The sequence below is a fragment of the Pistacia vera genome, unplaced genomic scaffold, assembly GCF_008641045.1.
Source record: "Pistacia vera cultivar Batoury unplaced genomic scaffold, PisVer_v2 Contig40, whole genome shotgun sequence".
NCBI lineage: Eukaryota > Viridiplantae > Streptophyta > Magnoliopsida > Sapindales > Anacardiaceae > Pistacia > Pistacia vera.
The window spans coordinates 430,216-439,980 of NW_022196224.1; positions in this window are offsets into that span (position 1 = coordinate 430,216).

Below are 9,765 nucleotides of genomic sequence, written 5' to 3' on the forward strand. Positions count from 1 at the left end.
CTGCCTTAAGAAATCAAGAAGAACAAAAGGAAAAGTTTGATTTTCAATCAAACAGTGAAAGTGGCGTGGGAGAGGTGTGTTAGGGCAGGAGGTTTTCTATTTCAATGAAAAATGGAATAATCAAAATAACACACACTTTTATTTTCAACTAAAACGTTTTTTTTTTATAGTTGTTATTTTAGTTGCCTATTCCCATTGGAATGGGCTTGGGCTCCAACCCCCCCAAATTTGCCAAACACTCCCATTTAGATATTTTTAATTTAATTCATCATTATCTCAATTAAAATCAATTAATATATATTTAATATATTATATATATATATATATATATATATATATATATATATATAATATATATATATATATAATATATATATATATATATATTAACATTAACATAATGATCATTTATTTGAATATATGTGAACATAATTTAAACGGAATATCACTTATTAATTTTTCTAACAAATTAAATAAAGGCTACGACCTCAGCAAATTTAATACGTGAAAATTACCAAAAACTTTTGGCCCAAAAAGACGAAAACGCCCTTGTTTTCTCTTGAGTCTTAAATTATTCTTCTATGTGTGTGACCCATAGGCTCCTCATCATACCGGTAGTGTATATTATCGCGATTAACACGAATTAATCGTCTCACTCAACACAGACCAAGATTGGCCCTAGCAAGGCATCCATGGCCACCCGATAGATTCGGATTCAGCAAAGTAGCTACCTGTCAACGATGGTTATCGTACAATTCGATCCTTTCATCATACGTTATCTCGACGAGACAAAGCATAGAAATAGTGTCAACCTTCGGTTACTCCGATTTTATTATTCAGTTTCTGGACCAATGACCCATTTTATAAACTGGATAGAGCAACAACTCAATCCCACTGTGGCCACAGTTTTAGTGTACACGCATACTAAATTGCGTCGTGAGATAACTTATCCCATACCGGGAGTGATGAATCCTGTGTCAATCCACCATAGTCTTGATACACTCCTCGATGCAGCCAATCACCACTGTATGACAGTTTGAAAAGAACTGCGGAGGCTGTGTCAAACTGCACCAATCGGTGCATAAGGCGCTCCGGTGATCTCAAGTCTAAGGATCACATGCATCACCATTCGTTAGAGTTGAGATTTGTTCCATAGACACTGGGTTACCATCCATATGGAATCCTCGGGGGTCAGTCCAGTGATCTTGCTGCGATATACGCCTACAGCAAACACCCATGTGTTGCACCAGTTGTCACCAAGAAACCTTGACAAGTGAGATCAGTCCTGCCTTTCGACAGGGGTCGTTCAACACTATGATAGCCTGACCGTATTATCTGTGCCCTTACTTCAGAATAATACTGGGGCTACGGACGTTTCTAGAATGGCCACCATATGTGCTCATAGGGTTCTCACTATCAAGATTTGAAACACTTGATACCCTTGTCACGGTTCTACCATTCTAAGGCATATATCAATACATATTGCAATAATAATGATTTACGCGATATAGAATAAAATGCCTTTTATTGATTAATGAACATTATTACAAAGAGTCAATTCTACAATAATTGATTGGCTTTAGGGCATCTACTCTAACATCAAACACCTTAATCATTTATATAGCTCTGACAAACCAAGCACAATAGTAATTTATACACAGTAATCTTTACCAGTAATCTATATACACGGTAATCTATGTTTTGAGGTAATACAACGATTCATAAACCAAACGCACCCTTAACTTAATCTTTAATTGAAATGTCAATCGATACAATGGAACTCGTCAACATGAAACTACTTTTCATCTGACATTCATTATACTTTGGCCAAAGATTTCCCTTTTCCAATGTTTATTGACGTTCATCTAGGAACTCGAGATTGGACTATTTTGAGTTAACGGATCTCGTCTTGACATCACTTATCCTTGCACATGAATAACATATGACCAAATTGGCTTATTACACAAGACATGACTAGTCTCGTGCTTATACACCATATGAACCATATGTATCCTATGTTGATTCCAATCACGATGTCTCAGGTCTAAGGATCAATGGTATACTAACACGATCCTACGATGCATCATTGACCACATCCATGTGATTTATCATAATTGGTCATATTCGATAAACAGTTCACTAACCGTTTATTCATGCCATTGCCTTAGTGACATACCTTTTATAATCACCCAAACTAATACCATCACATGATATTCAATGGAGACATTCAACATGCCTACTATGTAATGTTATTGCCCAATTAACATTACTTGTGGAGGGAATTCTTTGATGATTTGATATTCTAAAGATCCGTGTCATCCGGACATTTCACATGCAATATTAAATATAATATGAATGAAGCATTAAATCAACATGTGAAATAAGAACACTTTCTTTTATTCATAATACATTTACAAGATATAATGTCCTGAAACCGACAACACAATTGGTTCCTAGGGCATACACTAACACTTGGGAGTGATGAATCCTTTTTCAATCCACCATACTCTTGATACACTTCTCGATGTAGCCAATCACTACTGTTCTGATAGCTTTGAATAGAACAACGTTAGGCTAGTATCAAACTACACTAATTGGTGCACAAGGCGCTCCGGTGATCTCAAGTCTAGGGATCACATGCACCACCATCTGTTAGGGGATTTATTCCACAAACATTGGGGTTACCATCTATATGGAATCCTCTGGTAGGTTTGTCTGGTGAACTCACCTATGGTAGGCACCCATGTGTTGTACCAGGTTGTCGACAAATAACCTTGACAAGTGAGATCAGTCACTACCTTATGACAAGGTCGTTCAACACTATGATAGCCTTATCGTATTATCTGTGTCCTTGGTCAGAATAATACTGGGGCTACAAACATTTCTAGAATAGCCACCATATGTGATCATAGGGTTCTCACTATCAAGATTTGAAGCACTTGATACCCTTGTCATGGTTCTACCATCCTAAGGACATATATCAAGACATGCAATTCATATAAAAGAAAAATCCTTTTATTGATAAATAAACATTCTTACAAAGAGTCAATTACAATAATTAATTGGGGGCACCTATTCTAACAGTATGCATGTGCGCACGTTTCCAATCTTATCATAAAGAATCTCATTTGAATGTTGGCAAAAGATTCTTAGGTACTTGAAAGGAACTCCAAATATTGGTCTACAGTATCCTAAAAGATCATCTTTTAGTCTTATAGGATATTCAGATGCTGATTTTGGAGGATGTAGGATACATAGGAGAGCATTAGTGGAACATGTCATTCTTCGGAAGCATACTAGTTTCATGGTTTTCAAAGAAACAAAGTTCAGTTGCTACTTCAAACACGAAAGTTGAGTATGTGTCAACGGCTAATTGTTGTGCACAACTTCTTTGGATGAAGCAACAACTTGAAGATTTTGGTTGCAAAATGAATAGCATTCCTACTCATTGTGATAATACAAGTGCTATAAATTTGTCTAAAAATCTTGTACATCATTCTAGAAAAAAGCATATAGACATTAGACATCATTTCCTATGTGATCACGTTAGCAAAGGTGATATTGCGCTTGAATTTGTTGATACTAATCACCAATTGGGGCACTAGGCCTCTTGATAAAGAAAGATTCTACACCATTCGAAAAGAGCTTGGAATGATAAATGTGAACCAGGTATGATTCATCATCTTATGCAATCATCTTATATGTGAAATTGGTTGAGATGATATGTTTTGTGTGCATGTTGAGAATTTGTTTAAGTTGATTGCTATAACTGTTGGAGTAGGTGCCCTAGAGCCAATCAATTATTGTAGAATTGACTCTTTGTAATAATGTTTATTAATCAATAAAATGCATTATTCACTATATCACATAAATCATATCATATGTATTGATATATGTCTTTAGGATGGTAGAACCGTGACGAGGGTATCAACTGTTTCAAATCTTGATAGTGAGAACCCTATGATCACATATGGTGCTCATTCTAGAAATGTCTGTATCCCTAGTATTATTCTGACTAAGGACACAGATAATACAATAAGGCTATCATAGTGTTGAACGACCCTGTCGAAACGTAGTGACTGATCTCACTTGTCAAGGTTGGTTGTCGACAACCTAGTGCGACACATGGTTGCTTGCTGTAGGCAAGTTCACTGCATGAAACCACCAGAGGATTCAATATGGATGGTAACCCTAGTGTCTATGGAATAAATCCTCTAACGAATAGTGGTGCATATGATCCTTAGACTTAAGATCACCAGAGCGCCTTGTGCACCGATTAGTGTAGTTTGACACTAGCCCAACGTAGTTCTATTCAGAGCTATCAATACGGTAGTGATTGGTTGTATCAAGGAGTGTATCAAGACTATGGCAGATCGACAAAGGATTCATTACTCCTACATACGGGAGAAGTTATCTCACTGGGTAATTCAGTAAATGGCAATGACACTAAATCTATGGCTATAGTGGGATTGAGTTGCTACTCAATCCAATTTAATATTCCTGTCATTGGTCTAGTAATTGAATACAAACATGTCGAGGATATCTGAGATTGACACTATTTTTATACCTCAGTCTCGATGAGATAATAGTTGATGAAATGATTTGATTGCACGGTAACCATACCATTGACAGGCTGCGGTTTTGTTGAATCCGAATCTATCGGGTGGCCATGATGCCTTGCTAGGGGCTAATCTTTGTCTGTGTGTAGTGTGACAATTAATTGGTGTTAATCGCGATACTACTCACTGTCGATATGATAAGGAGCCTACGGGTCACACACTTAGAAGATAATTTAAGAATCGTTTTTGTGAGAAAGGTATTTTCGTCTTTCAGGACGAAAGGGTATTTTGGTAATCTCATAGTGTAATTAAATTTGCTGAGGTTGTTGCCTGTATTTAATTTTAATATTAAAATTAAAATTAATGAGATTATATTTAAATATATGTGTGCATATATTTAAATGAATTATTATTAATAATTAAATGTTAATACATATTATATATATATATTAATTGATTTTAATTATATTAATAATCAATTAAAATTAAAGTACCATAAAGGGTGTGTTTGGTTGCAAGGACGGATTAACTTAAGAGTCAATGGCTATTCCTATTGGGATTAAGGTTTTTAATTAAGTGACACTATATAAGTGAAACTTAATTAAAACATAAAATAATATAATTTTTCATTGATTGAAAAGAAAACCCTAGCCACCTTTTCTTCTCTCACTCACGTTTTTCATAGTGAGTGAATCAAAGAATTTTTTTTGATTTACTTGATTCTTGAAGCCTTCTATTAGTTCTAGCGAAACTATAGTAGGTTCTGCAGATTATCTTCCTGTGGACGACGTTTGTGCGATTCTCTTCTTGAATCGACAAGCGAAATCAAAGTATTGAAGGAGCCTCCAAATGTTGATAATGTGTTCTTAATCCTTGTATGGATTATTTACTATGATTTATAATGTACATATTTTATGTTTATTAACATGTAAGCAATTTGATCTATACCCGGATCTTGGCATAGAAAGTGATTGATTTTTCAAGTTTTAAATTGTGATTTTTTCGCTGCCTTTTTGAGATCAATCACTGACATGTGTCGCACCAGGTTGTCGACAAACAACTTTGACAAGTGAGATCAATCACTGCCTTTAAACAGGATCGTTCAACACTATGATAGCCTTATCATATTTTCTGTGTCCTTGGTCAGAATAATACTAGGGCTACATACATTTCTAGAATGACCACCATATGTGATCATAGGGTTGTCACTATCAAGATTTGAAACAGTTGATACCCTTATCACGGTTCTACCATCCTAAGGACATATATCAATACATATGATATGATTTACGTGATATAGTGAATAATGCCTTTTATTGATTAATAAACATTATTACAAAGAGTCAATTCCACAATAATTGATTAGCTCTAGGGCACCTACTCCAACAATCTCCCACTAGCACTATAGCTAATCATTCATATATTTAACATCGAATGGCCTAAGTGCCCATCATGCTTCTGCTCCAACAGAAACTTCAATAGTGGGTCAGTAGGTATTCTACAAATCTACACATTTTTTTTTTCTGATTGACTACTCAGATTAGATTGAATCAACTAAGTAAGTGTTTGGATTACTGGTGAGACCGTGATTACCGTGATTCCTCAGCCACAACAATGGCTCGACTGTTATCGCAGTAAAACGTTACTAGATTGCCAATGCTTGGAACCACGTCAAGTTCAGTAATGAACTTCTTGATCCAAACCGCCTATACAGCTGCATTAAACAATGCGATATACTTAGCATCAATAGTAGAATCTGCTACAATACTTAGCTTTGAGCTCTTCCAGCTCACTGCAGCTCTATTGAGACAAAATATAAACCCGGATTGCAAGAGAAAATCATCTTTATCTTTTTTAGGGATTAGCATCACAGTATCTTCTTAAGTGAGCTCATATACCCCTCCATAATCCAAGAACATATCCTTAGTCCTCTTCAAGTACTTAAGGATGTCCATTAATACTCATCCAGTGTTACTCACTTGGATCTGATTGATATCTTCTACAAGTATTGAATGCTCATAAGACATCAATCCGAGTACATGAAATCACATTGCTCACTTGGATCCAATCGATATCTACTACAAGTGCTCAATGCATATGAGATATTAGTCCAAGCATGCAATCAAAACATCGCTCACTTGGATCCGATTGATATCCCTCACAAGTGCTTAATGCACATGAGATATCAATCTGAGCATACAAGATGGATCCAATTGCTGAAGCATTTGGGATCCTCTTCATTCTATCTCTCTCATTGTGTTGTTTAGGACGCATATCCTTAGAGAGATAGACACCATGTGCCACCAGAAGAAATCCCTTCTTGGATTCTTCCATACTGAATCTATTCAGTACATTGTCTATGTACTCTAACTTAGGCCAAGCAGCCAACCCGATCTACCACGATAGATCTGATGCGTTGTTACTACAACATGCATAAATAGCAAGTGCACTAGTCGCACAAAGTAATAAAGTGATGAGTGAGTATCGGTCCCACGTGGATTGGTTGCTAGGCACTAAGTTTTCTATAGTTTTCAAGTTGGAGCAATCGAATTCGTTTGGATTAATAGGAGAAAATTAAACTAAAACTAAACAAAATTTGCTAAGTATTCAAAACTAAATTGTGAAAGAAAGATTTAAAACAAGGTAATATCAATTTAAACAAATGGGTAGGGTTTTGACTTCATTCGGACTCTATGGATTAAACCTCCGGATTATGCTATTTCTATATTCACATGCATTGATTGTAAATCGAATTCTCTAAATTGTAAAACATTCCTTCTCAGGCTATGTTTTCCTACTTTTCCCTTCTGCACCCAACAATTTGAAGATTAATAGTTCTAAGCTCATTAAGCACATGGAATCCTAGATTGATTTCATTGATTCTCAAATCTATCTCTAGCATTGAATACTACAATGGTGATTACCCAAGAAGCTTAACATGACTCATTTCTCAATCTCATCATGTTCATCAATTAAAAGCAATAAAATCATAATAACCACACAATCCATGCAATAGCATATGAAAATAACAAAAATCAATTCCTCAATCCATGGAAATCCGAATTACATCAAAACCCTAACCCAAAATGGGTTAGTTCATAGCTAAATCAAAATACACAGAAAGAAAAACAATAAACACAAGGTTCAACATATTGAAATGAGAGAAAAGACAAGAGATCTCCCCTAGTTGAAGAATCCACCAAATTCAATCCCAAATCTTCTCACTTTTCAACCCAAAATTCATCAAATCTAAACTAAGGAAGATGAAAATAAGCTGCTCTAGACTAAAAACGACCCCTCTCAAAATGGCAAAGTTTTGCTTTTATACTTCGCCCAAAAACCTAAGACTTTGCCTAAAAATGAAACTGTGCGTTTTAAGAAACTGAAATTCACAGACTTCGCCGCGGCGAGATTCCGAAGTAAAAAATGACGCTCGTGTGTAACTGCTTTCACCGCAGCGAAGAACAAACTTCGCCGCAGTGAATCTTCATGAAGAATTCTGAAATTATAGAATTGCCCTCCGCTTGCTTCTTTGCTTGATTCTTCGATCTTCGATGCTCTCCCATGGGCACAAGCTTCATAGTGCTTTACTCTGCTTCAGAACTCTCCCAACTTCTGAGATCTGCTTACATCTGGGTCCAGAAACTCCAAATCGCTCATTATTTGCTCAAAATGTCCATTTTTGCCTAAAACACAAAATGTAAAGAATTAAGTAGCAATTCAGGTAAAAATGAACTAAAAAGTATCTAAAATCCGACCAAAAAGCCTAATAAAAACAGTATAATCTTCGAATTATCAAGATCTTCATTCCGAGAATGTAGGCTGCTTCTTCCGAGTCCCTCATGTTAGAATAGATGCCCTAGAGCCAATCAATTATTGTAGAATTGACTCTTTGTAATAATGTTCATTAATCAATAAAAAGGCATTTTATACTATATCGCGTAAATCATTATTATTGCAATATGTATTGATATATGTCCTTAGAATGGTAGAACCGTGACGAGGGTATCTAGTGTTTCAAATCTTGATAGTGAGAACCCTATGAGCACATATGGTGGCCATTCTAGAAACGTCCGTAGCCCCAGTATTATTCTGAAGTAAGGGCACAGATAATACGGTAAGGCTATCATAGTGTTGAACGACCCTGTCGAAAGGCAGTGACTGATCTCACTTGTCAAGGTTGTTTGGTGACAAGCCTAGTGCAACACATGGGTGTTGCTGTAGGCGATTATACAGCAGCAAGTTCACTGGACTGACCCACCAGAGGATTCCATAGGATGGTAACCCCAGTGTCATGGAACAAATACTCTAACGAATGGGTGGTGCATGTGATCCTTAGACTTAGATTACCAGAGCGCCTTGTGCACCGATTGGTGCAGTTTGACACTAGCCTAACGCGGTTCTTTTCAGAGCTTCAATACGTGGTGATGGCTGTATCGAGGAGTGTATCAAGACTATGGTGGATTGATAGAGGATTCATCACTCCCGGGTACGGGAGAGTTATCTCACAGTGCAATTCAGTATATGGCGATGACACTAAAACTGTGGCCACAGTGGGATTGAGTTGTTGCTCTATCCGATTATAATATAGGTCATTGGTCCAGAAACGAATACATAATATCAGAGTAACTGAAGGTTGACACTATTTCTATGCCTTTCTTGTAAGAGAACGAATGATGAAAGGATCGTATTGTACGGTAACCATGTCGTTGACAGTAGCTACTTTGCTGAATCCAAATCTATCGGGTAGCCTGATGCCTTGCTAGGGCCAATCTTGGTCTGTGTATTAGTGACGATTAATTGGTGTTAATCGTGATACTATACACTACCGGTATGATGAGGAGCCTATGGGTCAACACATAGAGATAATTTAAGACTCAGGAAGAAAGAAGGCGTTTTCGTCTTTTTGGGTGAAAGGGTATTTTGGTAATTCACAGTGCAATTAAATGCGGGTGGTCGAGCCTTTATTTAATTTGTTAGAAAATTAATAAGTGATTCTGTTTAAATATATGTTCGCTTATTTTAAAATAAATTTCATTATTGTTAAATGTTATATATATATTAAATATATTAATTGATTTAATTGAAATAATGATGAATTAAATTAAAATATCTAAATGGGAGTGTTTGCAAATTTGGGGGTGTTTGTGTGGAGCCCAACCCATTCCATATGGGAATAAGGCAACTAAAATAACTATAAAAAAAG